Source organism: Anguilla rostrata, chromosome 3 (genome assembly GCF_018555375.3).
Source record: "Anguilla rostrata isolate EN2019 chromosome 3, ASM1855537v3, whole genome shotgun sequence".
NCBI classification, from domain to species: Eukaryota; Metazoa; Chordata; class Actinopteri; order Anguilliformes; family Anguillidae; genus Anguilla; species Anguilla rostrata.
In genome coordinates this window covers 57,928,676-57,948,455 of record NC_057935.1, presented here as the reverse complement: position 1 = coordinate 57,948,455, position 19,780 = coordinate 57,928,676, and the positions used below count along the sequence as shown (strand labels likewise).

The 19,780-nt window shown below is 49.1% G+C and overlaps 1 protein-coding gene across 2 annotated transcripts in view; it reads right to left on the bottom strand.

The window, feature by feature from the left end:
- LOC135251316 (neurocan core protein-like) overlaps positions 1–8,638 on the bottom strand; it is a 73,708-nt gene extending 65,070 nt beyond the window's left edge. The window contains exon 1 of one of the 2 annotated variants that reach the window (XM_064328647.1): positions 8,144–8,638. The gene's annotated coding sequence lies outside the window, so the exon portion shown is untranslated. The remainder of the gene's footprint in view (positions 1–8,143) is intronic. The other variant, XM_064328646.1, reaches the window with a different exon arrangement.
- Positions 8,639–19,780: the final 11,142 nt, after the last annotated feature.

The window sequence follows — 19,780 nt, the reverse complement described above, 5'->3', positions numbered from 1 at the left end:
GCTTATTTGCATATTAATGAGGATTGTGAAGAGAAAGATTTAATGTTTAATTAATATAATGCTCAGGACGGGGGAGAATGTTCAAAACTCAGCGCTTCTGTTTTCCCAGCACGGGGGAAACATTAAAAGCGAAGACGAGGTGTTGGAATATAGTTTGCACCCCGGGGATTTGAGCGCCATGAATTATACTTCATCACACGTCCCACCCACCTCTCCCACTGTCATAACCCCTCTCCCCCTGTCATAACCCCTCTCCCACTGTCATAACCCCTCTCCCACTGTCATAACCCCTCTCCCCCTGTCATAACCCCTCTCCCACTGTCATAACCCCTCTCCCACTGTCATAACCCCTCTCCCCCTGTCATAACCCCTCTCCCACTGTCATACCCCTCTCCCCTGTCATAACCCCTCTCCCACTGTCATAACCCTCTCCCACTGTCATAACCCTCTCCCCTGTCATAACCCCTCTCCCCTGTCATAACCCCTCTCCCCTGTCATAACCCCTCTCCCACTGTCATAACCCCTCTCCCCTGTCATAACCCCTCTCCCCTGTTATTCCTGCATAACCCCTCTCCCCTTAATGTCATAACCCCTCTCCCACTGTCATAACCCCTCTCCCACTGTCATAACCCCATTAAACCCCTCTCCCACTGTCATAACCCCTCTCCCCTGTCATAACCCCTCTCCCCTGTCATAACCCCTCTCCCCTGTCATAACCCCTCTCCCCTGTCATAACCCCTCTCCCCTGTCATAACCCCTCTCCCCCTGTCATAACCCCTCTCCCCTGTCATAACCCCTCTCCCACTGTCATAACCCCTCTCCCCTGTCATAACCCCTCTCCACTGTCATAACCCGCTCCCCTGTCATAACCCCTCTCCCCTGTCATAACCCCTCTCCCCTGTCATAACCCCTCTCCCCTGTCATAACCCCTCTCCCCTGTCATAACCCTCTCCCTGTCATAACCCCTCTCCCACTGTCATAACCCCTCTCCACTGTCATAACCCCTCTCCCACTGTCATAACCCCTCTCCCCTGTCATAACCCCTCCCCCTGTCATAACCCCTCTCCCACTGTCATAACCCCTCTCCCCCTGTCATAACCCCTCTCCCCTGTCATAACCCCTCTCCCACTGTCATAACCCCTCTCCCACTGTCATAACCCTCTCCCCTGTCATAACCCCTCTCCCCCTGTCATAACCCCTCTCCCACTGTCATAACCCCTCTCCCACTGTCATAACCCCTCTCCCACTGTCATAACCCCTCTCCCACTGTCATAACCCCTCTCCCACTGTCATAACCCCTCTCCCCCTGTCATAACCCCTCTCCGGATAATCTCAAAATCTGACAGGATATGACATCGCAGTGACAGCTCGAAACACTGAGAGAATAATAGCAGTGATCACTTTAAAAAAATGTCATTCTTCTCTTCTTCTTCTTCTTCTTATAATTATTACTATTTTTAAATTAATTTAATTAAATTTTTATTTTTATTAGTACTAGTAGATGCATTTCCTGCCTCTCGCCCAATGCATGCTGGGATAGGCTCCAGCACCCCCCAAAACCTTGCCCAAGATAAGTGGGTACAGATCATGGATCGATGGATAATAGTAGCATCGTTAGCAGCAGTCTGAACATTATCAGTAGTAGCAACACACTGGCAACACAAAAGATTTGAGATCCATGACAGCCACAATATAATCACAATCTATACATTTTATTTCGTTGGCAGAAACAGTAAAAGGTTTTTATGCTTCGTCTCCAAAGAGCTGTTTCACAGTTGGCTCATAACCTCAAGGACAGACGGAGCTACCCAGCAGAACCACCACAACCTCATCAACCGCACCCCCCCTGCCCCCCCCCCCCCACTACCAACCACACACACGCACATACGTACGCACGATCACACACACTCACTTGCACGCATGCGCACACACGCACACGCATGTACACGCAGACACGCACATGCACACTCACGCATGCACATGCATGCACATACGCACGCACAATCACACACACACACACGCATGCACGCACACACACGCACATGCATGCACACACACACACACACATGCATACACGCACCACACACACACAACGCATGCACGCACACAATCACACACACACACACACACACACGCATGCACGCACACACACTCCCTCAAAGCGGCACAACCTGCTGACTTGAGTCCCGTATGTATAAAGCAACTCCGGGATCAGGCTTCGCCTGCCCAACCTTAAACCCATCATGAGCCAGAAAGGCCAAACTGACCCCAGGTCAGCTCTCAGAGAGGCTGCAGCGGGGCTGGAGCTCTCCGGTGCTGAAGTCCCTCAGCCCACCAGGCAGGACAGCCGCTAACACTAACGCTAGCGCACCGTAGCGGAGCAGCTAACGCTAACGCCCCGGAGCGGAGCAGCTAACGCTAACGCTAGCGCCCCGGAGCGGAGCAGCTAACGCTAACGCCCCGGAGCGGAGCAGCTAACGCTAGCGCCCCGGAGCGGAGCAGCTAACGCTAACGCCCCGGAGCGGAGCAGCTAACGCTAGCGCACCGGAGCGGAGCAGCTGACGCTAACGCTGGCGCACCGGAGCAGAGCAGCTGACGCTAACGCTGGCGCACCGGAGCAGAGCAGCTGACGCTAACGCTGGCGCACCGGAGCAGTAAGCTAGCTAAGGAGCGGAGCAGCCTACCGCAGCGGAGCAGCCCGCTAACACCCGGAGCGGAGCAGCTAACGCTAACGCTAACGCCCCGGAGCGGAGCAGCTAACGCTAACGCTAGTGCACTGGAGCGGAGCAGCTAACGCTAGCGCCCCGGAGCGGAGCGGCTCGATCCGGCCGCCGCAGGTGCATCGGCGGGGAAATACGGCCGCGCTGATTACCGGACTCCCCTCGCCTCGGGGCGTTGGCGATAACGCACACGCCGGAACGTTCCGTAATTACACGCTCGAGCCGTGGCGAGGCCCGCTATTCCCAAACCCGATTCCGCTGCGCTACCCAAGCTGCACGACAATAAAATAAAATAAAAAACATAGTTAAAAATGAAATCTCACACACAGTAAAAAAAATTTAAATAAACTAATAAATAAATAGATAATGAATAAATAAATACAAAATAAGACTGGACTCCTTTGCTAATTAATGTGCTCATCTTACTCCCCCCCCCCCCCCCAGGGCCTCTACGAAAGACACAGTGATGTCCCGGGTAGCAGATGTCATTGTCTACTTATTAATTATTATTTAGTAAGAAAAAGGGCAGGTTTTTTTCTCATGCAGTGCTGAGTAATGTTGGTGGTGCTGGAGCTGAGAGCCTGGACGACTGCCCTGCTGTCCTGCTGAAAAGCCCCCCTGGCCTGCTAAAAGGAGCCTCCTCCACCAGCACAGGGCAGGAGCCATTTTAACCCCCCCCCCCCCTACAGAGCACCTTGAGTAGCTATGAGAAAAACTCACAGGGACTATGGAGGGAGCCTGACCATGTCACTCATAACCTTACAGCACTATGAGCCTGACCATGTCACTCATAACCTTACAGCACTATGAGCCTGACCATGTCACTCAAAACCTCACAGCACTATGAGCCTGACCAGGCTGCTCATAACCTCACAGCACTATGAGCCTGACCAGGCTGTTCATAACCTTACAGCACTATGAGCCTGACCATGTCACTCATAACCTTACAGCACTATGAGCCTGACCATGTCACTCAAAACCTCACAGCACTATGAGCCTGACCAGGCTGCTCATAACCTTACAGCACTATGAGCCTGACCAGGCTGCTCATAACCTTACAGCACTATGAGCCTGACCAGGCTGCTCATAACCTTACAGCACTATGAGCCTGACCAGGCTGCTCATAACCTTATGATATTATGAGCCTGACCAGGCTGCTCATAACCATACAGCACTATGAGCCTGACCAGGCTGCTCATAACCTTACAGCACTATGAGCCTGACCATGTCACTCATAACCTTACAGCACTATGAGCCTGACCAGGCTGCTCATAACCCTACAGCACTATGAGACTGACCAGGCTGCTCATAACCTTACAGCACTATGAGCCTGACCAGGCTGCTCATAACCTTACAGCACTATGAGTCTGACCAAAACATAGTAGGGCTAATTGGACCAAGAAAAACTAATTTCACAAACCATACCTTTCCTTCCTAGAGGGAGGGAGGGAGATGGAGAGAGAAAAGGAGAGAGAGTGAGAGAGGGTGGGCGGAAGAGAGGGAGATGGAGAGAGAAAAGGTGAAAGAGAGAGAGAGATAGAGGGAGGGAGGGAGGGAGATGGAGAGAGAAAATGAGAGAGAGAAAGAGAGAGAGAGGGAGGGTGGGAGGCAGGGAGGGAGAGAGATAGAGGTAGAGGGAGGGAGAGAGAGGTAGAGAGAGGGAGGGAGAGAGAGAGAGAGAAAAGGAGAAAGAGAGAGAGAGAGAGATGTAAAGGGGGGAGAGGTAGAGAGAGGGAGGGAGGAAGGGAAGGAGAGAGAGAGAGAGAGGTAGAGGGAGGGAGGTAGAGAGAGGGAGGGAGGGAGGGAGGAAGGGAAGGAGAGCGAGAGAGAGGTAGAGGGAGGGAGAGTAAGAGGCCAGTAATCTGGAGAGCACATACGGTGTGATGCCTGGCGAGGCAGTCTCTCTCTCTGGCCCCTCGGGCGAGATACTTAACCCCGAGGCGCTGGGGTGAGGAGCGCGCGGCGGCGGCGGCGTGGCGCAGATAAGGCCGCCCGCCGTGGAGCAAACAAACACATCAGCGGAGCGTAAACAGCCGCGAGGCCCGATGGCGCCCGTCACGGCGGGAATACCGATGAGGAGCCGGAGAGTGACCGCGGGGGTGGGGGGGAGGGGGGAGAGGGGGGGTTCAGCCTGGATTTCCCTCCAAATCCACCCCACCCCACCCTGGCAACCCAGGGTGTTAGCATCCCCAATCCCACCAAATCCACCCCACCCCACCCTGGCAACCCAGCTTGTTAGCATCCCCAATCCCACCAAATCCACCTGCCCCACCCCACCCTGGCAACCCAGCTTGTTAGAATCCCCAATCCCACCAAATCCACCCCACCCCACCCTGGCAACCCTGCTTGTTAGCATCCCCAATCCGTCTGACGGGAGGGGTTTCGCAGGAAAACTGGCATCTTCCCAAACGGCCCAGGATTCCAGTTTAACACACACACACCCAGCAGCGTTCAGACGGAATGGGTTGACCTGCCCCTGGGGGGGGGGGGTGAGGAGGGGGGGGTTTGGGTAGTTATTTCCCCCCCTCTCTCCCTCTCGCTGGATAAGCTTCCAACCGGGTGAACAACCGGGCGGGCGGTGTTTCCCCCGAAACCGGCCATGGGGAGGCGGGGGGTGGCGGGACTTAGAAACGCCCCTCCATTTTCGTTTTCGAGCCCGCTTTCCCCCGCCCTCAGTCCAGCACAGCCCCTGCACAGCTGTAAAAGAGGACTCCCTGCATGAGCGCAGACGCTGTGAGAGCCGATTCCAACACCCAGCAATTCTGCAATTAAGATATAGGAAGATATAGGAGAAACTGAGATATAAAAATCGTTGCAAACTGCTGGTCGTAAAATTAATGACACAGTCACAAAAGGGCCAACAATGTCAGCGGTTTGGGAAGGGCTTGAAGCTCGCCGGTGCACAGAAGGACCTAAACCTGGAGGTAGCGCGGTCCGCACAGCAAGCCAGAGGCTCTGGCCAGCAGTAGGGACCTTAGACGGCAGCTCTGTGTCTCCAGGTTTCACTCCAGCCCTGGAAGGCCGCAGTGTGTGTCCGCTTTCAAGGCTGTTTCATCAGTGAAAGCTCGTAAAGTAACTGAGGTACTCCTTTGTTTCCGAGATCGAAATTGACTGGAGACTGATGGAAAACCACAAATACTGCAGTCACAGCGCCCCCTCCAGGACTGAGGTTAAACCTGCAGTCACAGCGCCCCCTCCAGGACTGGGGTTAAACCTGCAGTCACAGCGCCCCCTCCAGGACTGGGGTTAAACCTGCAGTCACAGCGCCCCCTCCAGGACTGGAGTTAAACCCGCAGACACTGCGGCCCTCCAGGACTGGAGTTAAACCCGCAGACACTGTGGCCCTCCAGGACTGGAGTTAAACCTGCAGACACTGCGGCCCTCCAGGACTGGAGTTAAACCTGCAGCCACTGGAGCAAAGAGGTAATGCTCTGACACCACAGCCTGGTGTCGGCTGGACGGGGCATCAGGGACATTCCGGAACCACAGCAGGGGCAGCGCCGATGTCACACGGTGCAAGTGGAGAACGCATGAGCACCAGCTCACATCATCGAAAACGAGAAATGCAGCTGATCAGCGCTCCTGTCCCCCTCCCTCCGCCCCCCCCACCGCCCCCCCTCCCTCCCTCCCCCCCCCATTCCACCGCTCATTACCCGGCACAGCTGTTCCATCGTCCCAGCGTGATTTACATCAGAGTGAGGATGACCGTACGCAGAGGAACATGCACACAGATGTGCAAAACCTCTTGCTATGCAGATAAAAACAGACATGCAAACACACACACAGATATACACACACACACACACACACACACATACGCACACACACACACACACAAATACGCACGCACACACACGTAAAACAAACACATACATGTGTACATATTCCAGTGTAAGGTAACGTGTAGGTGTTTGTGCATGCTTTCTCTGTGCAAGTGTGTGCACAGACATACACAGTCAGACATAGAAGAACACAGACGCACGTACACGTGTACACATGAGGACACGCACACACACGCACGCACACCTACACGCACCTGTGCGCACACACACCGACGCTCACACGTGGACACACACACACACACAGACACGTGCGCGCACATACACGCGCACACGCTTGCAGTGCCGAAGCATTATCATCCAGTACACAAACCCCCGTTTCCCATAACAGCCTGAAACTCCACAGCCCCAGAGGCTCCGCGTCTTCCTTTCGAACCCGCCGCGCCCGTCACTTTGTATTGCGGATGCAGTGGAGAATAATACCCCCCAGAAGGCACCCAGCAGCCGAGGAGACAATTTTAAAGCTTTTACGAAACACCAAACCAGCAAAAACGATTTATTTACACTTCAGATATCGGTTTACCCAGGAGATGTTTCTGGCTGAGGAGTTGTGGTTTTTTTCTCCCCCTTATCCATTACACTGATATAAATAAGCGCAGATTGACAACGTGCACTTTGCACTTTGGGGACCTCTCATCCTGTAGGCGCGCGTTAGTGTCAGCGCCGTCACTGTGCCAGAGCTCACTGCGCACGCAACTGCCAGTCAGTCAGCGGCAGTCTCGGTAAGAGGGGCTCACTGTCAGTCTTCTACCTGACTTCTAAACCTTGACCTACGCAGCATAAACCGAACGGGTTCTTCCATTGAAGCTCCGCCCATTGATTAAATGGGGCTTCTCAAAACGGAATCCTTATTCATTTCCATCGGGTCACGTCCATCGGGATAGCCTGTTACCCTTTGGCCAGCGTCCGATTGAACTGGAAGCTCTTTAGCTTTTTTTCCCCCCCAGTTATTTTACATTGCGCAGAAGGGTCGAGTCTGAAAGCCAGCTCGCGCTAAACGCCCCAGTCAGGAAGCTTTGTGTCAGGCGTGCTGCAAGTATCACGCGCGCGCAACGTTAAAAGCGCAAGTTTGAATAATTAAAAAGGCCATCAGACATCGCTTTTAGTCGAGGATTAAAAGATAGGGGTTTTATAAGGGTGTTCAGAGAGGGTATAGGAAAATTGCTGAATGTAAGCCTGTCCATTTCTTATGAAGTAAAAACGATACTTGTACAGGCTACAGCGACACAGAGGGGATGATACAAGATAGTTGTAATCGGAATTCTAACGTCTCACATATGGCTTCATCAGAACGTGCAGAATATTCAAATACACACACTAACGGAATCTACTACAGTCTGTGCAATTGCGTGTCACCGCTAACACGGCATCAACCTGGAAAATATTATATAGCCTATGGGTTGCACACATACCATTAAATATCAGCAAAAGCAGCTGTTCATTCCCTTCACATTACACTGAACAAAGGTCTGCAGTATACTTCACATTCACGCTGACAACTGCAATCAAGCCGGACCCCGTAAGGACGGATGGGCAGTTCGAAACAAACGCAGAAAATACGCAAATATACTCTCTTAAACGTACCTTTTAGATATGAGATATGTGACGCTGTCGTACACCAGTCAAATCCTCCGGAATGCGAAGTCGAAGCAGTCTTGGTTCAGGCGAAGGTTGGTCGGTCTTCGGTGCAGGTGTTTCAGAGCTAGTATCGTACCGTGAGGCAGCGTTATGAGACCGCAGTTTTACGTTGTGGTTGTTGTTTTTTCAAAGAAAATATTAAATGAAGAGTAAAAAAAATAATAAAGTAAAACAAGGCGCACGTTTAAAAGCGCATGCACCAAAAACATTTATTTTATTTTCGAAGCTGAGACGACACGAAGGCTATCTGTATCCATCTAAGCGGCAGGGTTGCTCTCGCGAAAGGCGCAAGCAGTCTGGAGTACGGCGGTTCCTCGTGGAATACAGCCTTATTTAACAAAAGGGCGATGACAGGCGAAGCTCACTGTCCTTCCACTGGAGTCGACGGACATAGAAAGGAAGTGAGAGGTTTAGGGTTGGACCGATTAAATGGGGAGGGGGTATCTGATTTAAACAGTCAATGGAATTCATTAATTCCGCCTCCCGTTTAAAAAGACAGTTTTTTTTTTTTTTGCTCGGTTCATAGGTAAACCACAATGAGAATATATTCTGTTTGACCGCATTTCACTGACGCGGTGATTTTTTTCCTACTAGGAAAAATATGGTTTGGGGGTTTGAAGGGAAACAGGGAAAGTTAAAGACAATCTCACGGCTATATTGAGCGAGCCCAAACAAACAATCCCACTGAGCAGTGAGCTCAGCAAGTCATTTGTACTCGCTGAATGAAACATTCGCCTCGGCTAATTAAACTTTTCGTAACGCTAGGTATTCCTACCACAAGAAATAATGAGTTTATGTTGGAAATTGCATTTAATGAAGAGCCCAGAATTGTTTTCCTCTCAAAACATCTGGCAAAAAAGCCATTTGCGGGATGGAGTATATTGTATAAGGAACTTGACTTTTTACTGAAAGGTTGCAGGTTTGCTTCCCAGGGCAGACACTGCCACTGTATCCTTGAGCGAGCAACTTGATTGACTTAATGGATGGAGTGCAAAAGATAAGTCTGATTTTTAAAGAATCTGGCCACCAGGACGAGGTATTTGCTGGAGTTCACTAAATCATGCCGACTCATGAAATAGCTGTATTTTTAGAATGTTATTTTATACATGTCTCCCACGCTCGTCCCTTGTGTTTGGTTTGAACGCTTGTGGACTAAACCTGACAAACACTTTTACCCTGGTGTTTGTTACGTGTAACATGGCCCGGGGAAAGGACCATCACGGAGATCTACGGAATGCACGTTTAGTTTAGTTTAGAGGTATTTAGCAGACACCTCTTATCCAGAGCGACTTACATTATATCCAATTATACAGCTGGATATATACTGAAGCAATGCAGGTTAAGTACCTTGCTCAAGGATACAACGGCAGTGTCCTACCGGGGAATCGAACCTGCAACCTTTAGGTTACAAGACCAACTCCTTAGCCATTATACTACGCTGCCACCTCGCACGTCAAGGCAGAACCGGCCCAGGTGACTGAGGTGGCCGTCCCAGGTAAACCTTGTGGGGCTGCCGGCTGCTGTTACCTCCGGTGGGGGCAGAGCAGGGTGGGGTGGGTCAGGGTCGGGGCTGTTAAGATTCAGTACCAGAACGCGGTGCCTGTCACTGCACTGAGTACAAGTGCCTTAGCGGGACAGGCCACCCAGCAGCCCCCAGAAGTCGGATTTGCTTAAACACCGAATCAGGAGAGGTGTGGTACGCGGGCAGGTGACCTGGAGAATACTGGATGTGTGGGGGTGTAGCGCTGGTAATTACCTGGATCTGTTCCTCTGAGCGTGAGCAGGTGCATGCACGATGTTCGCCAGGATGAAAATTCACAAAAAAAGGGCAGAGGAAAGCTTGCCTGCGGTTTACAGTGACTCAAAGTCCCCTGTATTTGCACAATTCTTATAAGACCGCGAGGGCTGAAAGCATAAACTACCGCAAGCATTAAAAATTAAACCTCTCCAAGCCCTTTTGAGAAACATTGTGGGCTTAATGCAAAAAAAAAAAAGTTAATCTTTTTCCTACATGTAGCGGAGGGACCACTTTGCCTGGAATGTAACCAGCTAAATACATACAGCATCTGCACCGAAAAATTATTTTCTGGTTTCAGAGGGAAGACATCACCACCTGGCGCAACATTCTGTGAGTGTCTAAGGCTGCGGGTGGCTGCGGGTTCGAATCTCAAGCGGTGCCCTGACGTAGGCTACCCTTCATGCACTGCCCTTCGTCCACTGAAATATCCCACTGTGTGAAGGGATGCGTGATCTGTAATGTCTTCTAAAGTCGTAATGTAAGCTATGCTGAGACGAAAGCATACCGTCAGCGAAAATGTGAAACTACATTGATTTTTAACAAAAGCAAAACCGAGAGGAAAATTTTCCTGAGTCATAGCAAAAGGAGCACTGAAATAAACACCTGCAAGGGGCCCGTGGGATTAAAACCTTTTTACGTGGGATTAAAACTCAAGCACTGCCTCTCAATAAAAAAAAAATATGTAAAAAATCAGGAAATGAAGGATCACAGAAGCAGCCAAAGCACCTCTGTGTAAATATACATATACACCTTCTCTCCCTCCCTCCTGTTCCACAGTAGGTCTGAGCTGTGTATGAATTACAGTGCTGCGCTTGTTATTTTTATTTTTGGTTTTTTTTGAGTGATAAAAAATGGCTGCATTTGCCCTCCAGGTGCAAGCAAATCAGGCAGTGAGAAGAAACTCCAAAGCGCAATGGACTCTGGGAGAAAAGTGTTTTTTATTTGGGCGGTGGGGGGATGGGGGGGTGGAGGAGGGGGGAGTGGTGTGACCGCAGGGGTCTGCCAGGTTTTGGGCAAAGAAAAACAGAAATAAAAAGTAAACAGTAAAAGCACAAATCTGCTAAAGCGGTTTAGCACACCACAGCGTGTTTCTGACTGTCTGTGCTATTCTCTCTGTGGCTTCTGACAGTGATTACAGACAATACACACACACACCCACACTCTCTCTCTCTCTCTCTCACACACACACACACACACTCTCTCTCTCTCTCTCTCACACACACACACACACACACTCTCTCTCTCTCTACACCCCCCCTCTCTCTCTCTCACACACACACACACACCTCTCTCCTCTCTCTCTCTTCCTCACACACACAACACTCTCTCTCTCACACACACACACACACACACACACACACACACTCTCTCTCTCTCTCTCTCTCACACACACACACACACACACCTCTCTCTCTCTCACACACACACACACACACACACACACACACCTCAGTAGCACCTGCAGGGTGGTAATGGCAGCCTAACTGAAGCGCTTCCAGGCATCCGTCCACAGGGAGCCGCTGGTCTACCTGCGGGAGGCAGGGAGAGACACGCTAAGCTGCTGGAAAACATTACTGTAGAGGGGGTGCTGTTACTGTAGAGGGGGTGCTGCAATTCCCGTTTTCCTGCCTCTCACCTAATGCATGCTGGGATAGGCTCCAGCACCCCTGCGACTCTGACCACGAATAAGCTGGTATAGACAATGGATGGATGGAAGTTTACACACTGAAATTCTTACAAGTCTTACAGTAATTTAACCACGTAGAAAACGGCTTTGTGAAAGTTATACCAGTTTCTAAACAGAGACGACAGAATGTAACATACTGTATGACGTTCGAATGCCTTCTGCACACTCGGTTTTGTGTCTGTTTGGGACAGTTCAACAGCATGTGTGTTTGTCTAAAGAATACTGTTAGAGTTGTGAAGTGTAGGCTATATTTTAAACAGATGCAACACCGGTGTTGAAATTACATTCTTGCCTTCAGGGGAGCCCTCTTTCAGATGCTTGTTGGCTACATCTGAGGGGGAAAAAATGATAAAGGAGTAGACATATGAAGTTCTAAAAATAATTTACATCCATACAATGCTCACTTTAAAAGGCTAAGTCATCAATACCTATAAAAAGAAGAAAAAAAAACCTAATCAGCAATCACTATAGAGCACAGGGGAACATATAGCATTTATATGGCGCTTCCCATTTCGTCAGGTTGGCGCAGTCTATAAATATATCAATATAGAAATCGATACGGGCTGTTAATCAGTTTAAAATCCGCTCGTAAATGCAGCGCGTGTGTGCGCGTGCGCATGGCGGCGACACGCGCGTCTCGGTTCATTATTGCCGAGGCAACGAGCCCATTCTCCCTCCCCGATGCCGTAGTGCACCGCAGCTCACAGCGGGGGCGATTAACGGCTTTTTACAAAATGTCAACCGCTCTGTCCTTTCACGAAATGACAAACGACGGCTGCCGCTCCGGATGTAAGGAATCACTCGTCCGGTAACATTAACGGTTACCCCAGAAAGCTTGACAGGTCGCAGAGGCTGGGTTACCAATAATTGAATAAAAAAACAGGACAAGACAAAGCACTCATACTAACCTTTAAGAGTGAATTCTCATTATACATATCCATCTATAGGGCTGGATATTACTAAAAAAATTGAAGCTAAACATCTCATCCGTGGATACAATAACATTTTTTTTAGTTGTAGGAGCTTAAATACGACGTCAACTAGAGAAAGAAAACTTTGTAGCTATAAAGTAGGATACCCTGTGCAATACAACAGCTCACATTCCCTGGGTAAAATTCCGATGTTCCTTGAAAAGTTCTACCAACTGCTGACCTTTTTTAAATAAATAAATAAATAAATAAATAAATAAATAAATAAAAATTTTAAGATAAGAAAACAGCTTCCTGGTGCAAATTCAGCGCAACTGGTCTTTGAAACAGCCCTTACGACGCTAACGGCTTAATTAAAACGCAGAGTCACCACTCAGCAATGGCTTATCGGGGTTGGCCCAGCGAGAAAAAAAGCGCCTTTGTCATTTTCGTGGCGGAATAGGAAAGATAATTTTTCGGCCTAATTTCAGAATTTGCAGCACTATTGCGTAATGTACTTAGTATTCCAGCCAAGTCTGTCCCATGCAGCGGGTGTCTGGGGCCTGAACGCTCATTCCCATTGGCTACATCCTTCCTCAAAAACAACAAAATGTTGGCGAGTTTTCATTCGGTCAAGAGGGGACAGCAGATATAGCTTAGTTATTTCAGAAGGGGATGGGGCCCGCTATGTCGGGGGTATTGGGTGGGGGGGTCTGTGCACAGGGAAGAACATGTTTTTTTTGTTGTTGTAATATTCTGTTGTTTAATTTCAATGTGCATATGAAACTGTAAATTGTCAGGACTGGTTACAAATTGTCAAGGGGGTGCAGGGGGTGAAGGGTGTGGATGAACTGTCCACAATAATGGGGGGGGGGGGGGTGAAATTAAACATTTTGTCCTGAAATTGAACATGTCATTTACAACACAGACTCATCTGAGAGTGAGAGACTTGCTGTCGTTAAAAGAACAAAAATCTGCCACCTTGCTCCACAGACGTCTCCGGGGAGCCACCCCCACCCCCCCGCCCGCCCCAGGTGGGGCCCCCCAGGTGAGCTGCAAACTGCGAGTGTGAAATGGAAAATAAAAAGAGTAGGAAGGCGGCGTGTGGTTTTAGGATCGGTTTTTATCCGTTTGAGGATCGGCCTGTAAATGTTATATTGTGCCCATGATGCTCGGGGGACTCGGCACAGATGATGTCTGTTTCGCCTCGCAGAACGTCTCGCAGCTTTTTATTACTTTTCCGCCGGGTTTCGATTTGGTAAAAGCTATTTTTCTCTTTTTTTTTTAATTTTAAATACAACTTATATAGTATAATCGTATATGTATGTCGGGAAAATAAATAAAAATATCCATAGTATAACTTCGAAACTTTGGGTTGCCGCACTTAGACGTGTACCGTTTATTTTTGTGCGTCTTCATGACTTCAGACGGTCAGCAAAACCATTTAAATGCACAAACAATGAATCAAAAAAATAAAGGCTATAAAATCTCTGCCACAGATTTAACGGCAGCACACGCTGTGGTCAGATTGAATCAGTGCCACCTGCCTCCTGCAGCGTGCTCACGGCAGTGAGGAGTGCCAGGTGCATTCTGGGATGTCTCCCAGCCAGCTCTGACCACCTTGCCAATAAACAAGCCCTCCCCCGGGTGCAGTAGTGTAAACGCTGGATGGCTGTCTGGGGAGGGGGGGAGGGGGGGTGGGCATGTAGACGTAGACATAAAGCAGCTGGCTATGCAGTTAGCTTTCCCCAACTGACCGCAAAACATGGCCGAACTGCCGCAAAGCTCCAGGGACAAGAGCTGGCCACAGCTATTACCTGAGAAAACAAAATGTCCAGGTAAATCCAGGTGAAGCATTTGTTTGGACACGCGATTAAAACCATCTCCTCGGGGTTCTTTGTTCGCCATGTGCCTGTGAGGTCCGACGATACAATTCTTCCCTGAGTCTCAGTTGCAGATGCTCAAGGTTCAGATGAACACTCACAGAACTACAATACATTTCCATGCTCCAATTAACCTAAAAGATACGATCTTCAGAGTACAGTCCGACGCGCCCTTCAAGCGAGTCTTAGATCGCTGGCACGCTTTCCTTTTAAGCCTATAGCCACATTGAAATACTGTCTGTGAAAATCCATTTACACGGCATCGCTGAAGGACGCATCTGAACCCGTATGCCGAATTCAGAGATTCTCAGATAACGGACTGCGGAGCTGTGTTAATCTGCTGTGCATCATGGTTCTTAAAAGTATTTATCCGCACACTGACAGTAAAGTGACAGAGGAACAGATAAACCCAATCCAGTGCACTCCAACCAACAGTTTTCTGAGGTGGGTCCCGAAATGAGTCCGTACTCCACTAGGCTGTGCTAGTATGTTTATTGGAAGGGTCCCTGAAAGGTACTAAATTTCTAATTTGGGTCCCCATATTAAAAAGTTTAAGAGGCAGTTCTCTATAGCAGAGTTTTCACTTTATCGTACAAGATGTAGACGGAGGACCTGACCTCATGACCTCAGAAAATGGGCGGAGCTACCACGTGCTACTAGTGACTCACTGGTGTCAAGCAATCCCTCTGTGTCCTGTTATGAAGAGCAAAGCCTTTTTTCATTGGCTCAGGTAAGCGATTGACAGTTCCGCCCAGTATGGGTTTCCTGAGTCAGCTCCCCCATCATTATGTGTCAGTCTTCTTCACGGCTTTCTTAAGATCAGCAAAAACATTTTTTTTTTTAGTAGAAGTAAAAGAAAGTATCAATATCCTGCGGGCATCAAAAAGAAAAAATAGCCCGAACATTTTCTGTGTTTGATGTCTCTGGTAAATAATGCACGTCTAACAGCGCTCCCTGTTTGTGTGGTTATTATCATTTCCTTTTGTTCTTCACCGTTACCCGGGCGACGGGTGGTGCGTGAGTCATGGGGGTCGGCGAACGGCTCTCACCTGAAACTCAGAGGTGAGACGGAGCTCTGCTCGCCCGTGATTAAGCAGCGACGCCCCGCAGCACCGTACCTGCCACACGCTCTCTACAGGTGTGCAGCCTGCCGGCGGTGCGTCCCCGCGCCTGTCTGCACACGGAACACAAGCACACACATACATGCACACACACACACATACATGCACACACACACACACACACCCCACAAACACACAGCCACCCTAAAGCACAGCTGTGGCCCTAGGGGACGGCTGTGGCCCTAGGGGACGACTGTGGCCCTAGGGGTCGACTGTGGCCCTAGGGGACGACTGTGGCCCTAGGTATCGACTGTGGCCCTAGGGGACGACTGTGGCCCTAGGCATCGACTGTGGCCCTAGGGGACGACTGTGGCCCTAGGCGTCGACTGTGGCCCTAGGGGATGACTGTGGCCCCACAGGACTACACAGAGTGTTTATCCCAGGGACCGTCTCCGGTGTTCAGTTCCTGACGGGGGGGGGTGGGGGGGCCCCACTGTGCAGTTAGGCGAGGAACGTGACCTGAACCGCTTTGGCAAAAAGCCGTTTAAATGGATTGTTGTGGGGAAACGTAATCTCACTCCGGAAAAGAGCATCTGTCCAGTGCTGCTGAAAATGCAGTGTAATGCCTTTTATCCAGCGAGAGAGCTGCGAGGTGCCCAGGTTATCTTTCTTCTTTTTCGTTTTGTATTCGGGTCACTTCAAGGGCTCTGGGCTTTGTGCACATTGCGGATAAGATCCGCGAATCGATGCTACTTCGTGACCTTTGCGAAGCTACACTCTCTCTCTCTCTCTCTCTCTCTCTCTCTCTCTCTCTCTCTCCCTGCTCTCTCTCTCTCTCTCTCTCTCTCCCTCTCTCTCTCTCTCTCTCTCTCTCTCTCTCGAGAGACATGGCGCATGTGCCGCCCCTGCCTGGGGTCCCTGGCAACCTTATCCCTTTTAAGGTGTGAGGTCACAAATACGTGAACATTCTTACGTCAGTTACTTCAGAGAGTAATTTCCCCAGTTTTTCCCACAAAATAGGGATGGAATGAGATCGACTGGACGCAAGAAGGACAAAGAGGACGAAAACCAGAAAAACTAAAAAAAATAAAAATGTCCCTGGCCCAGGGAGACAGAGCCAGGGCTGTCTCATCCTCCACGTTTTTTTTCAATATTTAATTCCAAGCTGCTGTTTTTTATGTGGTTTTAGAATCTGAAATAGAATGTGAAGCAGAGACCGCCCACCCCCAAAAAAAACCCCAATATGCCCAGCTGTTTCAGTTTATCCTACACATGCACGCATATTTATGATCACTGGGGTAGAACAACAAAACAAACAGGAAACAAATCTGTTCGCATGAAGACGTTCGCCAGTGCAGCTCATCAGAACACATTTAAACCGGCAGCAGGAGAGACGAGCCGTGCCCCTGACCTCTCCCCAGCACCTCTCCCCTGACCTCTCCCCAGCACTTCTCCCCAGCACCTCTGCAAATGTTTTTTTAGGACCAAAGAAAAACCATTATTTATTTATTTATTTATTTATTTTTTCTCCCCTGAAACAGCCCTCCAACTCTATAAGTGACATTTGTATTTCTTTCCACCTGTGCTTCCCCTCCCTCCCCCCCCCTCCACCACCACCCACCGCGCCACTCCAAACAGCCCCTCCCTCAGTGTGCAGTCACATCCACGACCCGCGAATCCAGCCGTACCCGCGGAGGCGTGAATTTATCGCAGAAAGGAATAAAGTTTGTTTAAATAAAACATTTTTTTGCAGTGATGGACATTTCTCATTTAAAACTTAAACAGAAGAAATTAAACCAGGCTCCAGGCTGTCACTGTAAGGGGCTACTCTAAAAATAGATATATATAAAACTAAAAGATCATTAAACAGCTGGGCGATATATCGCAGTGTTAATTATCGCGTGCAATAACGGGCGTCGCCACCGTGAGGCGTACTGCCTTTCTTTTTGTCTTTTTCTCTTTAATTATGCCCGACACGATGGCAAACAACCACGTTCTTGGAGGCCGCGTGAAACGCTTTCCGGAAGAAAAAAAACGTCACCTATTGCTTGACCGTAAGACAGCCGGCAAGGCCTGGCAGCTTCCGCGCGATTGGCAGAAACACATCACATGACCACACGGAAGCTGTGCGACCTTGCTGCTGATTGGCTGTCTCGGCTGTCAACACCCAGTAGGTAACAGCGGTTACGTTTTTCTCCGGAACCATTTTACACAGCCTCTTTAGCTGTTTAGTAACGCTTCAGGTGTAATTAAAAAGAAGAAGACAAAAGAAAGGTGATACGCCACACGGTGGCGACAACCGTTATTGCACGCGATAATTACCACTGCAATATATCGTCCAGCCATAGTGGGGCCCCACCACCTCAGAAAACCCAGTGTTCTAATATGTTTTGAGGGCCCCCATCAGCCAGAGCCTTGAGAATCATTGTAACTGCACAAAAAAAAAAAAATCAAATGTTCTAATATTTGTTGAATCCAATCCAATATTGAACCCAATGTTCAATATTCATACGATTCCTCGCCTTACTCACGGGCTGGCAAAGGGTTGTATGAATATTGAATATCTTCACAGCCGTGGGACTGACCCATCAGACCCTTCCATCAGGATTCAAACAGACTTTATAAACAAAGGAAGGACATGAACACTTCCCCTGAGGGACAATGGCACAGAGTTCATTCATTATTAAACTTAGCAGAAATATACTACACTTTTTAATGCAAGCTGCCAACCAAAAATCAACGAATGCAGCCCATACCCAAAGAAAAACACAAATAAAATCAAAGCGTGATGTTTTTTGTTTTGTTTTCAAGTCATATCTATGTGAAAATATAAAATAGATAAACTTACATGAAGTCCACCAGACTTCATTTTTTAATTGAATTTGGAATAAGATAAAGCTATAATAAAGCATAATGGTGTATATTGTGGTTTGCTATGCAGCTTTTCGAAAGCAGCCTGTTGTTTAAAAAATGCAGAGAATGTATTGAGTCATCTTTTCTTTTCACTATGAAGGGCAGCAAAATCGCTGTAAACCCTGAACTATGGAGAAATATATTCTCCTACAGCAAGAACAGCCAGTAGCCTTCGGGAATCCAATCTCCATTTCACCTCCGGACTGAGATCACGTTGACAGGGGTGGCAAATAACACTTTCTCCGTGGCCTTCCCATTACAGCAAGATTCACCATTTCTTCCTAGTTTCTCCTTCAACGGTTTTTCGTCGATTTCGACATCGCCCCGTCAAGTCACGCAACACCGCAAAAGACATTTTTAAATGACGAAAACGGTAGCGCGTCGCTCCGAGTTCAGGTGAGAAACGCACTGCAGGTGAAATGTGACAGTTACCGTCAGGGTATTCCACCGCCTTGTCGCTCGCGCGCCACTGACTCAAGGTGTAACTGGCAGCCGAGTCGATTCCAATCTCGAATTACACAGATTTATTTATTTATTTATTTATTTTAAAAGGGTGCACGTGTGACGACACAGATCGCGAGACATCAACCGCTGAGCCTTCGCACAGAAGCCCGCAGTAGCAAAGGGCATTCCCAGGTTACGACCGGAGATCTATGATCCCTCTGAATTATGAAAAAATATTTATGTTACGGCTCTTGGAAAATCACGCACAGAAATGAAAAATATATTCGGTAATACTGAACGCTCCATTCCCTTTGTCTTGAGAAAAATACGCTATAGGTGGTGTGAGGCTCGATTTCCCCAGACTACCGTGACGTATGCCGTTAAGAGCCGTTCAAAGAGAAACAAAGCTGCGAGCCGATTTTAACGGCTCAAACGGCGACTCTGACACGGGACGCAAGATTGATTGCAGCACTGGCAACCACTTCTGCAGCTGAATTGCTCGTTGGCATTTTGACAGATGGCTTAATTAGGATTACACTGCATTACACCCAAGAACCCGTTCAGCAGTTTGCCTGCACGGCAACGGCAACGTTACTCACATCTCAAACGGGGGTGGGGGGGGGATCATTTTCACAGGCCCCTCTGCTGATGAAATGCCATCACAAAAATGAACAGCGATGATTTTGGTGCCGCACTTATGGAAATAGACACCCGATGACGCTTCTTCGTGTCATCCTTCTGCACGAAACCGGACGAGATCACACGGAGCTGAAGCATCCTGCGTTTCCCTGGCGCCTTGACCAGCACCCTCCCCAGGTTGATGGCGTCTGATGCACGAGCTAAAAATCATTTCTGTCTTTCTGTTACGACCTGTAGCTCACCCTCCAGC